This window comes from Diabrotica undecimpunctata, chromosome 11 (assembly GCF_040954645.1).
Source record: "Diabrotica undecimpunctata isolate CICGRU chromosome 11, icDiaUnde3, whole genome shotgun sequence".
NCBI classification, from domain to species: domain Eukaryota; kingdom Metazoa; phylum Arthropoda; class Insecta; order Coleoptera; family Chrysomelidae; genus Diabrotica; species Diabrotica undecimpunctata.
Window position 1 is genome coordinate 17,589,741 of NC_092813.1, and position 22,310 is coordinate 17,612,050.

The following is a 22,310-nucleotide window of genomic DNA, read 5'->3' on the forward strand; positions in this document are numbered from 1 at the left end:
TTCTTTTCAATATACCAATATCCAATTACTATAAGTTGATTTATACTAATCTCCAATCATAATATAATTTTAATTCCTTCCAATATCCATCCAGTATTCTTCTAATATACTTTTATAATCTTCAATAATTATTTGTGTATAATTATAAATGTGCATTTAAATATATGCATAATTTTTAATCTTCATTTAACTCACTATATTAAACAATTGGACTATTAACTGAATGGACTGGACCTACTTTCTTACTAAACTCTGACTATAACTTTCTGACTGACAAAAAAAACTGTCATCTTGAATCCAAATCACGGGTATTTATATCTTTTCAATCTTCCAGAACCATCTGGTAAGAAATCATGTTCGATTTAGTTCTATTTCTTCCATATGGATGTTCTCGAAAAAAGTATCTGTTCGATTCACCGACATAATCATTATTCCAGAATGTTCCAACATAAACAAAGGTCAAATTCTGCATTCTGGAGAATTCGTTAATGTTCTATTGATAATTTTGTTTACATTTAGGCTTTTCAGATCAGAATAAACATTTAAATCATTAAATATATATAAATTAAACATTTTAAACTAACATTATTATTATAACCCCACTTTTTATTCCTAATAATTTAAAATGTCACTTGGAGAGTATGTATATTCACAGGTATAGTTGGTTGCCTAGTCACATGGCTCACTTAAATATATTTACAACATTAAAATACAACTTTTTACAATTATTATATGCTAATTTCTTAAAAATGCCCTCACATAAATAATATGTTTATAAAATTCTCTAGTATATAACTTATTAAAATACCAACTACTTTTAATATCTAATATATAACTTGTAAATTATTTTTAATCACTATTTTTCTTTCTCCTATATCATATCAATACCCCAAAATAATATTTAAAATAAATAATTTACTTAATATTTTTTTAAATATTAATTTTCTCATACCTTATTAAATTTAATAAATTAATAATTTAATTTTTTTTTTATTTAAAATCAATGCAATGGAGGTTATTATATGAGAAAATAAACATAATCATATATTATTGTGTTATGTTTATTTATAGACAAAACCTATGAATTATTTCCATTCAACAGGCTTTCATCCATATGAATTGGTAAGTTTTATACTTTATTATATTAGAAAGACATTTATAGCAATTATAGTATTAATTTTGTGTCTAACCCCAAATTATGATTTTTAGGGTACAAATTAATTTCCATATATACAAGACAACAAGTATGATGTCAAATTGATTCACAATAATGAAATCTACAATCTATTTAACAAATCAAGTCTATTGAATAAAATGGATATATCAGTAAGCTGTTAGTGTAATTATTAGTGTTAAAAGTATAGAAAACATTGTTCATTCTCTTCATAATACTAAAAATGTCATTGATATGAAAAATTTCTCTAGGTCTGTTATCTGTATCTATTAAGACATAACTATTTAGTCCATTCTGATTTTCAATTCTGTATGGACCTTCAAACATTGGTTGTAATTTCTTACAACGGTTTTCTTTAACATTACTTTTTCTAAGTGAACGAATTAACACTTTATCTCCCTTTTGAAATGTGATTGGTTTTTTTATTTTTCGATTTTGTCTTCTGATATATTTTTCAGCTTTCCTCCTAATTCGGTTATTCACTTTCTGCATTACTTGTTCTAACATATCCTGATTATATTCACTAATCCATTTTCTGTTTCCTATATGGCCAAACATTAAATATTCTGGTACTTCCTCTGTATTTAAATTATGTGTATTATTTCAAAAATATTCTACTTGTGGTATATGTTGCTGCCACGTTTCATGTTGATCTTGGCACACTATTCTTAAATATTTTATAACTTCTTTAATATATCTTTCTGCAGGATTTGCCTGAAAATGTCTGATACTTGTAAAATGAATGTTGATTCCCTTTTTTTCACAAAATGCTCGAAATTTTTGGTTGTTAAAATATGTAGCATTATCTATTATGCAATTTCTAAATGGTCCTATTTCTTCGAAAAATTGATTAATATATAATTTTAATGTTTTAACATTTGTTCTGGAGCAGGGATATAGTTTAATAAATTTTGTATATAAATCAACTATCACTAGTATATGCTTTTTTCCTGTTGGACTGAGAACTAAATTTGAAATAAAATCCATGGAAACTGTATTTAGTTTTTCATATACAACATTAGATTTATATGTGTTCTGGTTTTTGAAATTCTTTTCTTTGTTTAGTTGACATATTGGGCATTGGGTAGTAATTTCTTTTGCTATACTTATGTCATTCTTTGCAAAATAATTGTCCCTAAATAGCATCCATAGCTTTCTTGAACCAATATGCATATAATTGTTATGTAAATTTTTCAATATTTTCTTTGCTAAAGTTCTAGTTATTACATATACTTCTATGCCATTTATTATTTTATAATAAACTCCATCTTTCTTAAGGACTTTTTGTTTTCCACTCAAATTAATCTGATCTCTTATAATTTCTTCTTTAGAATATAATCCAGTACTTTCTACTAATTGATTTAATCCAATTTTTATTGTTCGCTGCCCTTTTTGTGGTGTATTTTCTAACCTTGATAAAGCATCTGCCACTATATTGGATTTTCCAGAAATGTATTTGATTTCAAAGCAGTATTCACTAAGTATTAGACTCCACCGATGTATTCTACTGTTTCCATATTTGTTATTTAATATAGACGTTAAAACTTGGTGATCTGTTTCTATTGTAAATTCATTACCTAACAAATAAAATCTTAATTTTGTGACACAGTGTATTATACTTGCTAGTTCTAATTCTGAAACTGAGTAACCCTTTTCATGTGGCTTTGTGATTCTTGAAATGAATTGTATTGGGTATTCGACCCCATCATGTATTTGTAATAATACCCCTGATAATCTCTCTATTGATGCATCTGTTTTTAATATGAATGGCTGTGTGTAGTCAGGATAGTATATTTTCAAATTTGACAGAAAAATGTTTTTAAGCTCTTGGAATGCTAGTTCTCTTCTCTGATCCCATTTCCATTTTACACCTTTTCTCAGTAATTCAAGTAATGGAATTTCTTTTATACTTAGATATGGTATCATCCTTTTATAATAATTAATTATTCCAATGAATCCTCTTAAAGTTCTTAAATTGTGTGGTGTTTTATATTCCTGAATGACTTGTGTCCGTTCTGGATCCATTTCGATTCCCTTAGTATTAAGTTTATAACCTAAATATATTACTTCTTTTTGAAAAAATGTACATGTTTCTTGATTTATTTTTAGTCCAACTTTGTCTAATCTATTTATTATAATTTTTTAGGTGTTTCTCATGGTCTTCAGCCGTTTTAGAAAAAATTAATATATCATCAATGTAGTGAATTACAAAATGTTCATATTGATCCAAAATATCATGAAGACATCTACATAGAGCACTGCAAGATGATTGAAGTCCAAATGGTACTACTTTGAATTGATATACTACTCCATCTATCTGAAATCCTGTATACTGTCTACTTTTTCTTTCTAAAAGTATTAACCAAAAACTATGCTGTAAATCGATTTTAGTGAAAAATGACATTCCTGTAATTGTTCCTAGTATTCCATCTATACTCATTGGTGCTTCAAATTGCTTTTCAGTAATCTTGTTAATATTCCTTGCATCCAAACATAACCTGATTTCACCTGATCTTTTACGTACTACTACTATAGGATTTATAAAACGTGTGTCTGCCTTCTCAATGATTCCATCTTCTAACATATTATTAATTGTTTTGTTTACTTCTTCTCTGTATTTATATGGTATTGGGTATGATTTTGTTTTAAAATCTTTTTCTTCTTTAACTTTTATACTATGGATATAATTTTGTGCAATTCTATTTTCTTTATTGACAAGTCCCTTGTGTTGCTGCAATATGGAAATGACTATTGATTTATATTCTTCAGGGCAATTTAAAACTTTCATCATATCTTCTTCTTTACAAATAACATTATTCTTCATTATGTACTCATTATTCCTTGCTTCCAATTTTACGCACTCCACCTCGTAGGCATCCATCTGCTTACAATTTCCATTCCTTAAATATTCACTACAATAATTATTCTTTACATTCTTTTGGGACATTTCCCTATCATCAAAATACATTTCTTCTTCATAAACATCATTATTTTCTTTTAATAATATCCTATCAACTCTTATTCCTTCTTCCACCTCATCTTTCTGCATAAATTTAATTATTTGCCCTTCCAAAGTTACCATTTTTTCTTCAAAATCTATCTTTACTTTCTTCTTTTCCAATTCATCATTTCCCATTAATATATCAACACATAAATCCTTGACAATAAATCCTTGCATATTAATTTCTTTATTAAGAATATTAATTTTAAAATTGGCTAGTTTATCAATTTCACCCAACTTCTTATTATTTGCACCAACAATTTTAATTTTTGGAATCTTTATTATATCTGATAGTTTTAATGTATTAAAAATAAAATTCTCCTAGACTAAAGTACTTTCTGAACCAGTATCTATCATAATTTTAATCATTTTATTTTTGGCCAAAGCATTTATATAAATTAAATTAATAGATTCAATAATTTTTTCTTCATCTAAAGAAATAAATTCAGAAGGTTTTTCATAATAGCAATGGCCTAACTTGTAATTCAGAAAGCTTACTGCACAAAATTTTGATTATTAGAATTGTCAGATGGTATCTGACCACTTGGATCTGATGTCCTATGTCTTTCCCTACTATGACTTCTACTCACATTTTCTTGCCTTGTACTATTTCGTTCCCTGTCTTCGCAGCTTCTATTCCTTCGAACACAATTTACCTGTCTGTTATAGTTAGGTCGCTCTGTATTTCTTCTATTGTTAAAATCTTGTCTATTATTATTAGTACTGTTATTAAAATGTTGTCTATTATAACTAATATTGTTATTAAAATTCTGTCTATTTTGATTACTGTTATTATTTTGTAAACTATCACCATACCTAGTGTTATTGTTATATGATTGTCTATATTGTTGATTATCATTTTTATTATATTGAAAGTTATTATTGTTTTTTCTGTTGTTATTATTACTTGTCATATTGCCTCTTTGTATTCTTTGAATAAAATTAATAAAACTATCTATTGTTTGAATATTTTGTACAGTTACTGTTTGCACAACATCAACATCAAAATGTCTAGATACATTTAAGACTGTTTCATCCTCTCTAAGTAAATATTTTGCAACTGTTATCAGTTTTAATGCATAATCTACCATATTTGATTTTAAATTGTGATTATACTTTCCAAAATATAGAATTTCTCTAAACTTTGCTTGCTCTAATTCACCCCAATAATAATTTAAAAATTTATTTTCAAATGTTTGAAAGTTATCTAAATCATTTTCAATACTAGCAAACCAAGTTGCTGCATTGTCATTTAATGTCATTCTAATATAATCTTTAATATCATTAATATTATTCACAAATCTTAATTTATGTTTTAAACTATTTATGTATACTCTAGGATGCAAATTTTTTATATTACCAGAGAATTTAATCCCAGACTCATTTGTTAAATTTAAGTAAGGTCTCCCTATGTCTCTCATTTGTGAAATATCATCTATTCTCTGTTCCACATTTCTTATTTGATTACTATTTATTTGGATATTTTGTTGTATATCGTCTAATTTTTCTTCTGTGTTTCTCCTGTCTTCGTTAATTTTTACTTCTAAGTTACATTTCTGCAACTCTATTTTCTGTTCTATATCTATCTTATTATCTTGAATAATCCTCTTTACTTCTGTCCTCTCATTGTCTATCCTTTTCTTGTAGTCATTCCGTATACTTTTTATTTCATTTGCTACTTTTTTCTCTGCAGTTTCAAGTTTTTTATCCATTTGTTTTTCTATTTGCTTTACCATTTTATTATTATTATCTTCTATTTTCTTTTCTAATTTTCTATAATTCTCTTCCAATTTCTGTTCCATTTTTTTCATGTCCTCTTTGACTTCTTTTGAATTCTCTTCCATTTTTTTCGTATTCTCTTCCATTTTCTGTTCTATTTTTTTTATGTCTTCTTTGACTTCTTTTGAATTCTCTTCCATTTTTTTCGTATTCTCTTCCATTTTTTTCGTATTCTCTTCCATTGTCTTGTTCATCTGCATCATTAATGACATCAAAGCTGCCATATTGACATTTTCCTCTCTTTCTGGATTCATTTCTGCAGTATCTTGTGGAACTTGAACTAAACTCTCCTCTTGTATAGGTTGTGTTTCTACTTCCACATCTTCTTCATTCTTTTTGCTTTTTGTACCTTTCTTTCCTTGAGACATTTTGAGACTTTACTGTTCAAATATAATTAAAAATAAAATCTATAATTTTTGCTTTCTAATGAAAATTAATTTAATTATGTGAGAGCACTTATCTTCCCAAACTAATTCTTTTAAATAGAGAGCCACCGCGTTGGGTGCCAAATTGTTATGATGTGTTGTTTGTTTGAATGATGAGCAATGAGTGTTTTTAATAATATAGGGTTTTTATCGCGGTTCTCAAAGAATTAGTTTGTAAGTACTTTTTTAAATTATCTTTATTATAACTACTATGAAACACACATATATATCTAACCTAGCCAATGTAAATTTAGAATAAACTATCTTTAAATTGATATTCTTATGAAACTAATTAAATTCTATAGACAATGTAAAATTTAAACAAACTATCTACAAAATTGAAATTGTTATGACCCTAACTAAATTATATTAACAAAATTTTGTACCTTTCTGTCACTGAATGCCTAAATGAACTGTTTTCCACTATATAGATTCTAATCACCACTGAATGTCTTCGTACTTCGGTTATCCTTGTTTTTGTGAAATTACTTTTTCCAATTATCAGCTTCTACCAATTGAAGATATATTTTTCTTCACCAGCATTTATAAACCAACAAGCAAACCAGCAAACAGCATTTATATTTATTCTTCTTTTCAATATACCAATATCCAATTATTATAAGTTGATTTATACTAATCTCCAATCATAATATAATTTTAATTCCTTTCAATATCCATCCAATATTCTTCTAATATACTTTTATAATCTTCAATAATTATTTGTGTATAATTATAAATGTGCATTAAAATATATGCATAATTTTTAATCTTCATTTAACTCACTATATTAAACAATTGGACTATTAACTGAATGGACTGGACCTACTTTCTTACTAAACTCTGACTATAACTTTCTGACTGACAAAAAAAACTGTCATCTTGAATCCAAATCACGGGTATTTATATCTTTTCAATCTTCCAGAACCATCTGGTAAGAAATCATGTTCGATTTAGTTCTATTTCTTCTATATGGATGTTCTCGAAAAAAGTATCTGTTCGATCCACCGACATAATCATTATTCCAGAATGTTCCAACATAAACAAAGGTCAAATTCTGCATTCTGGAGAATTCGTTAATGTTCTATTGATAATTTTGTTTACATTTAGGCTTTTCAGATCAGAATAAACATTTAAATCATTAAATATATATAAATTAAACATTTTAAACTAACATTATTATTATAACCCCACTTTTTATTCCTAATAATTTAAAATGTCACTTGGAGAGTATGTATATTCACATGTATAGTTGGTTGCCTAGTCACATGGCTCACTTAAATATATTTACAACATTAAAATACAACTTTTTACAATTATTATATGCTAATTTCTTAAAAATGCCCTCACATAAATAATATTTTTATAAAATTCTCTAGTATATAACTTATTAAAATACCAACTACTTTTAATATCTAATATATAACTTGTAAATTATTTTTAATCACTATTTTTCTTTCTCCTATATCATATCAATATATATATATATATATATATATATATATATATATATATATATATATATATATATATATATATATATATATATATATATATATATTGATACGATTAGGGTTTATAGAAAATAATTTATAAGTTATATACTACATAATATTAGATATTTGGTTGTTTTAAATAAGTTATATACTAGAGAATTTTATAAAAATTATTTATGTGAGGGCATTTTAAGAAATTAGCATATAATAATTGTAAAAAGTTGTATTTTAGTAGTTATGATTTTGTAGATATTTCTAAGTGAGCCATGTGCTTAGGCAACCAACTATACAGTGGATTGACAGATATAAATTAATCATAATACGAATATAAGTGGGGTTATAATAATAATGTTGGTTTGAGGTGTTTAATTTATATATATTTGATGATTTAAATGTTTATTCTGATCTGAAAAGCCTAAATGTCAACAAAATTATCAATGGAACATTAACGATTTCTCCAGAGTGCAGAATTTGACTATTGTTTACGGTCGAACATTCTCGAAATAATGATTATGGCGGTGGATCGAACAGATATTTTTTTCGAGAACATCTATATAGAGGTAATAGAACAAATTGGAACATGATCTCTTACCAGATGGTTCTAGAAATCCAAAAACATATAAATACCCGTGATTTGGATTCAACATGGCAGTTTTTAGAAGTTTTTAGTCAGAAGTCAGGCCAGTTTATTATGAAAGTTAGTTAGTGAAGTAAATTGTTCAGAATTTTCAAGAAGTCAGTCAGAAAAGTTTAGTAAGAAATATGAAAGTTAGTTGGAGTCAGTGAATCAGGTACAAATAGTCAAATTGTTTAATATAGTGAGTTAAATGAAGATTAAAAGTTATGCATATAATTTAATGCACATTTATAATTATACACAAATAATTATTGAAGATAAAAAAAGGTATATTGGAAGAAATTAAATTATATTATGGTTGGAGATTAGTATAAATCAATTTATAATAATTGGATATTGGTATATTGAAAAGAAGAATAAATATAAATGCTATTTGCTGGTTTGCTTGGTGGTATATAAATGCTGGTGAAGAAAAATATATCTTAAATTGGTAGAAGCTGATAATTGGAAAAAGAAATTTCACAAAAACAAGGATAACCGAAGTACGAAGACATTCAGTGGTGATTAGAATATATATAGTGGAAAACAGTTCATTTAGGCATTCAGTGAAAGAAAGGTACAAAATTTTGTTAATATAATTTAGTTAGTGTTATAACAATTTCAATTTTGAAGATAGTTTGTTTAAATTTAGATTGTCTATAAAATTTAATTAGTTTTGTAAGAATATCAATTTAAAGATAGTTTATTTTAAATTTACATTGGCTAAGTTAGATATATATGTGTGTTTCATAATAGTTATAATAAAGATAATTTAAAAAAGTACTTACAAGCTAATTCTTTGAGAACCGCGATAAAAACCCTATAATATTAAAATTACTCATTGCTCATCATTCAAACAAAAAACACATCATAACAATTTGGCACCCAACGCGGTGGCTCTCTATTTAAAAGAATTAGTTTGGGAAGATAAGTGCTCTCATATAATTAAATTAATTATCAGTAGAAAGAAAAAAGTATAGATTTTAATTTTAATTATATTTGAACAAGTAAAGTCTCAAAATGTCTCAAGGAAAGAAATGTACAAGAAGCAAAAAGAATGAAGAAGATGTGGAAGTAGAAACACGACCTATACAAGAGGAGAGTTTAGTTCAAGTTCCACAAGATACTGCAGAAATGAATCCAGAAAGAGAGGAAAATGTCAATATGGCAGCTTTGATGTCATTAATGATGCAGATGAACAAGACAATGGAAGAGAATACGAAAAAAATGGAAGAGAATACGAAAAAAATGGAAGAGAATTCAAAAGAAGTCAAAGAAGACATAAAAAAAATAGAACAGAAAATGGAAGAGAATAAGAAAAAAATGGAAGAGAATTCAAAAGAAGTCAAAGAGGACATGAAAAAAATGGAACAGAAATTGGAAGAGAATTATAGAAAATTAGAAAAGAAAATAGAAGATAATAATAATAAAATTGTAAAGCAAATAGAAAAACAAATGGATAAAAAACTTCAAACTGCAGAGAAAAAAGTAGCAAATGAAATAAAAAGTATACGGAATGACTACAAGAAAAGGATAGAAAATGAGAGGACAGAAGTAAAGAGGATTATTCAAGATAATAAAATAGATATAGAACAGAAAATAGAGTTGGAGAAATGTAACTTAGAAGTAAAAATTAATGAAGACAGGAGAAACACAGAAGAAAAATTAGACGATATACAACAAAATATCCAAATAAATAGTAATCAAATAAGAAATGTGGAACAGAGAATAGATGATATTTCACAAATGAGAGACATAGGGAGACCTTACTTAAATTTAACAAATGAGACTGGGATTAAATTCTCTGGTAATATAAAAAATTTGCATCCTAGAGTATACATAAATAGTTTAAAACATAAATTAAGATTTGTGAATAATATTAATGATATTAAAGATTATATTAGAATGACATTAAATGACAATGCAGCAACTTGGTTTGCTAGTATTGAAAATGATTTAGATAACTTTCAAACATTTGAAAATAAATTTTTAAATTATTATTGGGGTGAATTAGAGCAAGCAAAGTTTAGAGAAATTCTATATTTTGGAAAGTATAATCAAAATTTAAAATCAAATATGGTAGATTATGCATTGAAATTGATAACAGTTGCAAAATATTTAGAACCACCACTTAGAGAGGATGAAACAGTCTTAAATGTATCTAGACATTTTGATGCTGATGTTGTGCAAACCGTAACTGTACAAAATATTCAAACAATAGATAGTTTTATTAATTTTATTCAAAGAATACAAAGAGGCAATATGACAAGTAATAATAACAACAGAAAAAACAATAATAACTTTCAATATAATAAAAATGATAATCAACAATTTAAACAATCATATAATAGATATGGTAATAATTTACAAAATTTTAATAATAATAACAGTAATTATAATAGACAACATTTTAATAACAGTACTAATAATAATAGACAAGATTTTAACAATAGAAGAAATACAGAGCGACCTAACTATAACAGACAGGTAAATTGTGTTCGAAGGAATAGAAGCTGCGAAGACAGGGAACGAAATAGTACAAGGCAAGAAAATGTGAGTAGAAGTCATAGTAGGGAAAGACATAGGACATCAGATCCAAGTGATCAGATACAATCTGACAATTCTAATAATCAAAATTTTGTGCAGTAAACTTTCTGAATTACAAGTTAGGCCATTGCTATTATGAAAAACCTTCTGAATTTATTTCTTTAGATGAAGAGAAAATTATTGAATCTATTAATTTAATTTATATAAATGCTTTGGCCAAAAATAAAATGATTAAGATTATGATAGATACTGGTTCAGAAAGTACTTTAGTCTCGGAGAATTTTATTTTTATTACATTAAAATTATCAGATATAATAAAGATTCCAAAAATTAGAATTGTTGGTGCAAATAATAAGAAGTTGGGTGAAATTGATAAACTAGCCAATTTTAAAATTAATATTCTTAATAAAGAAATTAATATGCAAGGATTTATTGTCAAGGATTTATGTGTTGATATATTAATGGGAAATGATGAATTGGAAAAGAAGAAAGTAAAGATAGATTTTGAAGAAAAATTGGTAACTTTGGAAGGGCAAATAATTAAATTTATGCAGAAAGATGAGGTAGAAGAAGGAATAAGAGTTGATAGGATATTATTAAAAAAAAATAATGATGTTTATGAAGAAAAAATGTATTTTGATAATAGGGAAATGTCCCAAAAGAATGTAAAGAATAATTATTGTAGTGAATATTTAAGGAATGGAAATTTTAAGCAGATGGATGCCTACGAGGCGGAGTGCGTAAAATTGGAAGCAAGGAATAATGAGTACATATTGAAGAATAATGTGATTTGTAAAGAAGAAGATATGATGAAAGTTTTAAATTGCCCTGAAGAATATAAATCAATAGTCATTTCCTTATTGCAGCAACACAAGGGACTTGTCAATAAAGAAAATAGAATTGCACAAAATTATATCCATAGTATAAAAGTTAAAGAAGAAAAAGATTTTAAAACAAAATCATACCCAATACCATATAAATACAGAGAAGAAGTAAACAAAACAATTAATAATATAATAGAAGATGGGATCATTGAGAAGGCAGACACACGTTTTATTAACCCCATAGTAGTAGTACGAAAAAGATCAGGTGAAATCAGGTTATGTTTGGATGCAAGGAATATTAACAAGATTACCTAAAAGCAATTTGAAGCACCAATGAGTATAGATGGAATATTAGGAAGAATTACAGGAATGTCATTTTTCACTAAAATCGATTTACAGCATAGTTTTTGGTTAATACCTTTAGAAAGAAAAAGTAGACAGTATACAGGATTTCAGATAGATGGAGTAGTATATCAATTCAAAGTAGTACCATTTGGACTTCAATCATCTTGCAGTGCTCTATGTAGATGTCTTCATGATATTTTGGATCAATATGAACATTTTGTAATTCACTACATTGATGATATCTTAATTTTTTCTGAAACGGCTGAAGATCATGAGAAACACCTAAAAATTATAATAAATAGATTAGACAAAGTTGGACTAAAAATAAATCAAGAAAAATGTACATTTTTTCAAAAAGAAGTAATATATCTAGGTTATAAACTTAACACTAAGGGAATCGAAATGGATCCAGAACGGACACAAGTCATTCAGGAATATAAAACACCACACAATTTAAGAACTTTAAGAGGATTTATTGGAATAATTAATTATTATAAAAGGATGATACCAGATCTAAGTATAAAAGAAATTCCATTACTTGAACTACTGAGAAAAGGTGTAAAATGGAGATGGGATCAGAGAAGAGAACTAGCATTCCAAGAGATTAAAAACATTTTTCTGTCAAATTTGAAAATATACTATCCTGACTACACACAGCCATTCATATTAAGAACAGATGCATCAATAGAGAGATTATCAGGGGTATTATTACAAATACATGATGGGGTCGAATACCCAATACAATTCATTTCAAGAATTACAAAGCCACATGAAAAGGGTTACTCAGTTTCAGAATTAGAACTAGCAAGTATAATACACTGTGTCACAAAATTAAGATTTTATTTGTTGGGTAATGAATTTACAATAGAAACAGATCACCAAGCTTTAACATCTATATTAAATAACAAATATGGAAACAGTAGAATACATCGGTGGAGTCTAATACTTAGTGAATACTGCTTTGAAATCAAATACATTTCTGGAAAATCCAATATAGTGGCAGATGCTTTATCAAGGTTAGAAAATACATCACAAAAAGGGCAGCGAACAATAAAAATTGGATTAAATCAATTAGTAGACAGTACTGGATTATATTCTAGAGAAGAAATTATAAGAGATCAGATCAATTTGAGTGAAAAACAAAAAGTCCTTAAGAAAGATGGAGTTTATTATAAAATAATAAATGGCATAGAAGTATATGTAATAACTAGAACTTTAGCAAAGAAAATATTGAAAAATTTACATAACAATTATATGCATATTGGTTCAAGAAAGCTATGGATGCTATTTAGGGACAATTATTTTGCAAAGAATGACATAAGTATAGCAAAAGAAATTACTACCCAATGCCCAATATGTCAACTAAACAAAGAAAAGAATTTCAAAAACCAGAACACATATAAATCTAATGTTGTATATGAAAAACCAAATACAGTTTCCATGGATTTTATTTCAAATTTAGTTCTCAGTCCAACAGGAAAAAAGCATATACTAGTGATAGTTGATTTATATACAAAATTTATTAAACTATATCCCTGCTCTAGAACAAATGTTAAAACATTAAAATTATATATTAATCAATTTTTCGAAGAAATAGGACCATTTAGAAATTGCATAATAGATAATGCTACATATTTTAACAACCAAAAATTTCGGACATTTTGTGAGAAAAAGGGAATCAACATTCATTTTACAAGTATCAGACATCCTCAGGCAAATCCTGCAGAAAGATATATTAAAGAAGTTATAAAATATTTAAGGATACTGTGTCAAAATCAACACGAAACTTGGCAGCAACATATACCACAAGTAGAATATTTTTTAAATAATACACATAATTTGAATACAGAGGAAGTACCAGAATATTTAATGTTTGGCCATATAGGAAACAGAAAGTGGATTAGTGAATATAATCAGGATATGTTGTAATGTAATGTAATAACAAGTAATGCAGAAAGTGAATAACCGAATTAGGAGGAAAGCTGAAAAATATATCAGAAGACAAAATCGAAATATAAAAAAACCAATCACATTTCAAAAAGGAGACCTAGTGTTAATTCGTTCACTTAGAAAAAGTAATGTTAAAGAAAACCGTTGTAAGAAATTACAACCAATGTTTGAAGGTCCATATACAATTGAAAATCAGAATGGACTAAATAGTTATGTGTTAATAGATGCAGAGAACAGACTAAGAGGCATATTTCATATCAACGACATTTTTCAATATCATGAAGAGATTGAATAATGATTTCTATACCTTTAACACAAATATAATAACACTAATAACTTACTGATAGATCCATTTCATAGATAAATGGTAGATTTCTTTGTTGTGAATAAATTTGACATCATACTTGTTGAATTTTGTACATATGGAAATTGTTTGGTACCCTAAAAATCATAATTTGGGGTTAGATACTATAATTGCTATAAAAATGTCTTTCTAATATAATAAAGTGGAAAAACTTACCAATTTATATTGATGAAGTTATTTTGAATGGAAATAATTCCTAGATTTTGTCTATAAATAAACAGAACACCATATCTATTATATTTTTAATTAAGGTTATATTTTATTCTCTGATATTGCATCCATTGCTCCATTTGACATGACAGTTTGACCATAGAATAGCCGAACTGTGCTCCGTTGTTCTCTGTTTTGACATAGACAGCGAACAGGGATGTATTTAACACATTTTAAATAAAAAAAATTGATTTATTAAATTTAATAAGGTATGAGAAAATTAATATTTAAAAAAATAATAAGTAAATTATTTATTTTAAATATTATTTTGGGGTATTGATACGATTAGGGTTTATAGAAAATAATTTATAAGTTATATACTACATAATATTAGATATTTGGTTGTTTTAAATAAGTTATATACTAGAGAATTTTATAAAAATTATTTATGTGAGGGCATTTTAAGAAATTAGCATATAATAATTGTAAAAAGTTGTATTTTAGTAGTTATGATTTTGTAGATATTTTTAAGTGAGCCATGTGCTTAGGCAACCAACTATACAGTGGATTGACAGATATAAATTAATCATAATACGAATATAAGTGGGGTTATAATAATAATGTTGGTTTGAGGTGTTTAATTTATATATATTTGATGATTTAAATGTTTATTCTGATCTGAAAAGCCTAAATGTCAACAAAATTATCAATGGAACATTAACGATTTCTCCAGAGTGCAGAATTTGACTATTGTTTACGGTCGAACATTCTCGAAATAATGATTATGGCGGTGGATCGAACAGATATTTTTTTCGAGAACATCTATATAGAGGTAATAGAACAAATTGGAACATGATCTCTTACCAGATGGTTCTAGAAATCCAAAAACATATAAATACCCGTGATTTGGATTCAAGATGGCAGTTTTTAGAAGTTTTTAGTCAGAAGTCAGGCCAGTTTATTATGAAAGTTAGTTAGTGAAGTAAATTGTTCAGAATTTTCAAGAAGTCAGTCAGAAAAGTTTAGTAAGAAATATGAAAGTTAGTTGGAGTCAGTGAATCAGGTACAAATAGTCAAATTGTTTAATATAGTGAGTTAAATGAAGATTAAAAATTATGCATATAATTTAATGCACATTTATAATTATACACAAATAATTATTGAAGATAAAAAAAGGTATATTGGAAGAAATTAAATTATATTATGGTTGGAGATTAGTATAAATCAATTTATAATAATTGGATATTGGTATATTGAAAAGAAGAATAAATATAAATGCTATTTGCTGGTTTGCTTGGTGGTATATAAATGCTGGTGAAGAAAAATATATCTTAAATTGGTAGAAGCTGATAATTGGAAAAAGAAATTTCACAAAAACAAGGATAACCGAAGTACGAAGACATTCAGTGGTGATTAGAATATATATAGTGGAAAACAGTTCATTTAGGCATTCAGTGAAAGAAAGGTACAAAATTTTGTTAATATAATTTAGTTAGTGTTATAACAATTTCAATTTTGAAGATAGTTTGTTTAAATTTAGATTGTCTATAAAATTTAATTAGTTTTGTAAGAATATCAATTTAAAGATAGTTTATTTTAAATTTACATTGGCTAAGTTAGATATATATGTGTGTTTCATAATAGTTATAATAAAGATTATTTAAAAAAGTACTTACAAGCTAATTCTTTGAGAACCGCGATAAAAACCCTATAATATTAAAATTACTCATTGCTCATCATTCAAACAAAAAACACATCATAACAATATATATATATATATATATATATATATATATATATATATATATATATATATATATATATATATATATATATATATATATATATATATAAATCTTTTGCCGACACTGCAGGTCCCAAGCCCGGATAAAGGATGGTTTACAGGTGAGATTAGCAACCTGTCTGTGGTAAAAAGAATATGTGCTTGTTTATAGATATTGCAAAGAAGCCTTCTCCTCTGTAGTTCGTTTTTTGTCATTTTTAGTTAATATATAACTTATGCTTTTTCTTTCTAGATCTTACTAATTTGTTATCCATTCTTGTGTTTGTTAAAATGATCATGCTCGTTAGATAGATCTTGTTCAATACTGTTTCTTTATCTTACTTTTCTTTCACTGTTGTATTTACCTCGTTATTTTTTCTTAGATCAGTAACAGAATATTCAGTTATTGATTTCTATTTTGCCTTCTGTTCTCAGTTTACTTTCCTGCATGTCATATAATGCTTTTAGTTTCTTTGTAACTGGTTCTTTTTAAATTGTAAATAATTTGGTACCCAATATAGAGCTCTGTGGTACCTGTTCATTGTTTTTTCTAGAATATGGTTTGCATTTCTCTTGCTATCTTTTCTATGTTTCACTTTTACCTATAATATCAGTCTTTACACCGGTTTTTTTGTGGTCCTGGTTGTTTTCGCCAAGATTTCTGATTTATATTCATTGCCTCCTGGTAATCTGTTAGTATATGTTACTCTCCTAGGTTTTTCTTGAGGTCTTTTAGTATTCACAGTTTCACTTTGTGTCTGCATTCTCCTATAATTCAAGCTATCTACAGTATTTGTTTTATCGTCTACGTTAAGCTTATTAAAATTTAACAATTTTTTCTGACCCTTTTCTCTTGCTTCTTTTAAATTCTGTTTAAGTATTCTTATGTGGGCTTTTATCTCCCTGTACTTTTGAAAGTAACATTCACTAAGCTTAATTTTTCTTTTAGTTTTTTTCGATTGCCTCATTATTTCTGTTACTTTGGCACCACTTTTAAGTTTCAGTCTATAGGTCTCGTGTTATTATCATTTTGATTACCAACGTGTTTTACATCTATTATGTCGGTATTTTCATTTAGTGAAACATGGGTTTTAAATGAAATATTTTTTATGTTTCAGCATTCATGCTTTTTTTATTGCATCCTATATGTATTTATTTGTTTTTTTCTTAATTCTCTTTCTAGATTTTCTTTGTTTTAACTGTTCTTTCTCGTAAGCTTTATTTTCTGATATTAATGCTACATTTTAGGCTTCTAATTCTGCTTTCCACTTTCATTAGCTGGATCTAATTTTGCATTTTATCTTTTTTTTTTGGTTTTATTCAAACATCTCTCTTCTCCATACGATCTAATTTTTTACTTATTTTTTTCATAGTTTCCTATATTTTTACTCAAAGATACAAACCTCTCAGATAGCGTTAAGAGCTTTCTCACATTAACGCTTCTTTCAGACGGACGGTATTTTGTCGCTGTCGTGCAGTACTGTGTCGTACCGTGGATATGTCGTTGCCGTATACGACAACGACAAAATATCGTTCATTTCAAAGAAGCCTACCGGTTCGGAATACTTTGCTCTTATTCAGTCTTATAGCGTAGAACTTAACTAACCTTAACACACTCACTCTCGCGGATTTCTCTTACAATTCGGCAACGTCACCGTTTATCTGGCTAGGTTTTCTGATTTTATCGTTCCTTTACTGTCAGTTGTCAATTTGAGATGCCCACTTACTTTTTAGTAGTTTACATTATTTTTATATGTTTGCTTATAGTTTTACTCACGATTTTATATTCACTGCACTTCTTCCTATCTCGATACTGCTTTCTATATATATATATATATATATATATATATATATATATATATATATATATATATATATATATATATATATATATATATATATATATATATATATATATATAATTATTTAATTATAACTATTTTTCGACTTTTTGTTGAAGCGAAATAATGTTTACGTATTTCTACACACACACACACACTGTTGCCAAGTCCACAACGAAGGAAAATAGAGAAAAGTTAAATACGAAAATGGAAGAAGACTAGAAATTCTGAATCATACTTCTTATTTACACGAAGGGAGATTAAACACTCCCTTCAATAAACCATAAAATTTACAAAATAATTCCAAAGAGGAATAACACTTGTACATGTCGTTTTTCAGATATTACCAGGAAATATTCACCGTCACTTTATTTTAGATATTCAGTTTAGTTTTTTAGTCTTTGCAGAAAACAAAAAGCTGTTGGTTTTTACTCCTTTCCTCAGGACGACTGTGTCGAGACACGTTCTTAGAAATCTACAATTTAAATTTTTAAAACAGATGTCATAATGCAAAAAATTATTTATAATAACATTATATAATCAAAGCATTAATTGTTAAATTGTGGAAAGCCCTAATGTCAGATATAGTGTCGCCAACCCATTAATAACGGATGACTAACAGTAATTTTAAAGTAAACTTGTTATTTTTACAAATTTTAGCTACGATTTCGTCAACCAATTTCCTCAACCAATCAAATCTTGGAATTAGTTATACAGCATTTGTTTATTCGTCTGTGCACTATCTGCAGAAAAGATAAATAAAACTCTTTAATTTTTCTTTGACAAAGACAATTGTGGAATGGATAGAAATGGAACCATTTTTGGGTTGTTTTCTGTTAGCTGTAAAAACTCGTATATTTGATTATGTTAAGTTTCTGCAACTTGCAGAAAGCAGTTAGAAAAACGCAGAGTCAATGATTAATAATACAATTTACAGAGTTTAGATACGCTTAGAAGAGGTAACAATCTTTAGCAAGAACATAAATTCAGAAAGGCGCTTCACGTCGCCCCTCACGATGGGTGATTTTATCTCAGCAAGTCCTCTAGCATGCACCATTTCATAAAATAGGATCTACGATACCGCGCTTTTAGTGGGTACGCCTAGAAAAATAAAGGCCGCGTCCACCAAATAGCAGGAACTCTCTGATGGTGGGAAGACTCATATCTCAATTTTTACTGGAATTTCCGTATCAATCGAGGTAATTTTGTTGTATGTTATCCATTACCACACCTTCCAATGCAATATGTTTCCTGATATCTTCATTTCTTATCATCTTTCCCTTCGAAATCCTTAGCCTTAGACTTCTTGCCAGAGTCTCATAGATCTCAAACGTTCTCTTCTTAGTTATATTTTTATTCCAGAAAATTCCAATAAGGTATCCTTGAGCTTTTCTGGCTTGAGTTATTCTGGTGTTAATTTTCATTCATTCATTCATTATTTTATTAAGCTTTACAATCTCTAGGGATTACAGCTAATGCCATGGCGTTCAAAATCCCATGTTTAAATGAGACAGATTATTCCTATATGTTATTTATAGCTTTCTGTGTGTCTTTGCTGCTGCCGTGACTCTTTTTCATTTCTTCCTGTTCTTGTACAGAACTCTACAGTCTTTAACATTCTTTGTTCTTATATCATCTTCTACATAGTCCATCCATCTTCTTCTAGACCATTCTCTACACTGGGCCATACTGGTATCCATTTAGTTATCCTTCTCAGCATATCGGAGTGTGGGCGTCTCTGTATATGTCCTATCTATTCTAAGCGAAGAGATTTTATGTATCTGATTAGATTTTCTCCCTTTAATTCTTCTTTAATTTTGGTATTTGTTGTTATTCTTGTTTCTCCCTCTCTTGTTACATTTGGGCTCAGTATCGTTCTCATTATTTTTCTTTCAAATTTAAGTGGGCTATCTTCCTCTTTCTTGTTAGTCGTCGTTGTTTCCTTCCTATGTGTAACAATAGGTCTTATTAAGATCTTATATAGGTTTATTTTTGTTCTTATACTTAACGGAAATTAATTGTCGATCTCCCCGGTTTGAACCTGTTCTGATATTTAGTATTTTCTTCTGTGGTAATTTTTGTTTCTTCATTATCTTGCACTATTTGTTTTACATCTTCATCGCAGTGAGTTTGTTTCGTAGTGAATAGCATTTTTTCATAATAGTCTCCTCATATTATCCTGATCTTTTTATCTTCAAATAGGGTCTCTCCTTTTTGGTTTTTTAGTCTTCTTGTTTTATTGCTAAGCGTATGTCTGACTTTTTTGTAAAATTGTTTTATTTTATGATTTTTTCTGTGTTTTTAATATCCTGTAGCTTTCGATTTAACCATTCATTTTTCTTCTCTTCCTTTGCTACGTTGGCTTTGTTTGTCGCTTTTTTGTATTTTGTATTTTCTTTTCTATTTTGTTCTGATGGATTTTTGATGCATGTAATTCTGGCGGAATTTGGTGTTTTCTCTGTTTTGCATTCTTGATCGTACCGGCCTTTATTTCATTTTGTTGTTTTTTCTGTCCTATTGCTTTATGTGTTTCATTTATTCTTCTTTTTAATTCTTGCCATCTTCAGTTTATATCTGTGAGTTGACTCATAAGGTTGGATATATTTGAATTCATCTGTTGTTGAAATTTGTCTCCAACTTCAGTCTCTTCTAATGCTTCTAGGTTCCATTTATTAGAGTTTGTTTAAGCTTAATATTTTTTCCATTTGAGCGCTCTAATGTTTATTGTTCTCAGAGAGAGATCCGTGTCCGCATTTGCTACTACATTGGACCCTAAGATCTAGTCTCCAGTGTTTTTGTACTAACTCTTTGGTTGCTAGGACGTCGTTGATTTGATTTTCAATGCTAGATGGATGGACGCCAGGTTGCCTTAGAATTTCTTGGATGCTTAAATTTTGTCAATATTAAATTAATACTTAGTGTTGCTATGAGTTGACAGATTCTGTGGGCATTGTCATTTATTTCTTCGTCTAGAGTTCCATTTTATTTTTTGACTAGGTCTTTCAGGTATCCTTTTTTCTCCCAGTTGTGACTTTGCGTCTGCCAGTATCAGTACCATATCTTTTTGGTATTTTGTTGTATACATTATTTAGGTATTGTTGGAATAGAAAATGACGTGTCATATGACTCAAAACTGTAAACATATTTATTACTAATATTCTTTTCATTCAAGACTTTTCTAGATCATATACCAGCCGGCAGAAGCCGCTATAAAAAACCAGTCTGGCGTAATCTTCCAGTCTTTTCGCCAACGGTCAGGAAGGCCGACGAGTTTCTAGACGTATGAGTCTCCCTACGATATAAAAAAACCTGCTTTGGATGGAAGGTCATCGATTTTTCGCCGTAATTCCAGAATAACTGTATTTTATATATATATATATATATATATATATATATATATATATATATATATATATATATATATATATATATATATATATATATATATATATATATATATATATATATATATGGGACATTTATTTACTTTATTTAAAGAAACGGTTAGTTTTTAAACATCGCGTCGAGTTTTTAAAATGTAACGCACGTAGATAAATTATAAAATTCTTAGTGTAAAATAAATTAGTTATATTGTACAAATAAAGACTTTTAATAAACTTATAAGTGTTATAAGTGTAGAACCTTTAATAATAAATAAAAACAATAAATTAGATTAATAATAATATAACAGTATTCATAAAATTCATATTTTTTTGTTGTATTGGACAGTTAGAGCATATATAAACTTAATGGAGTTTTTTCATTTTTATTTTCGATGTGGCGATAATAATGTCTTGATATTCCATGTCGCTATTTATAGTATGTTTTTTTGCTTCCTTTATATTTTATCCCTTTTGCTTCATGGTCTTTGAACGTTATGTTATCTTTTGTTGTTTTTTCCTTGCTGTCTTCATCAAATTTAATCTTGTCCTTATTCTTTGTCGAATTTGTTGCAATTGTTCGATTTCCTCGATTAAATACTATTCCTAAATAATTGTATTTATCAACAGTCTCCATC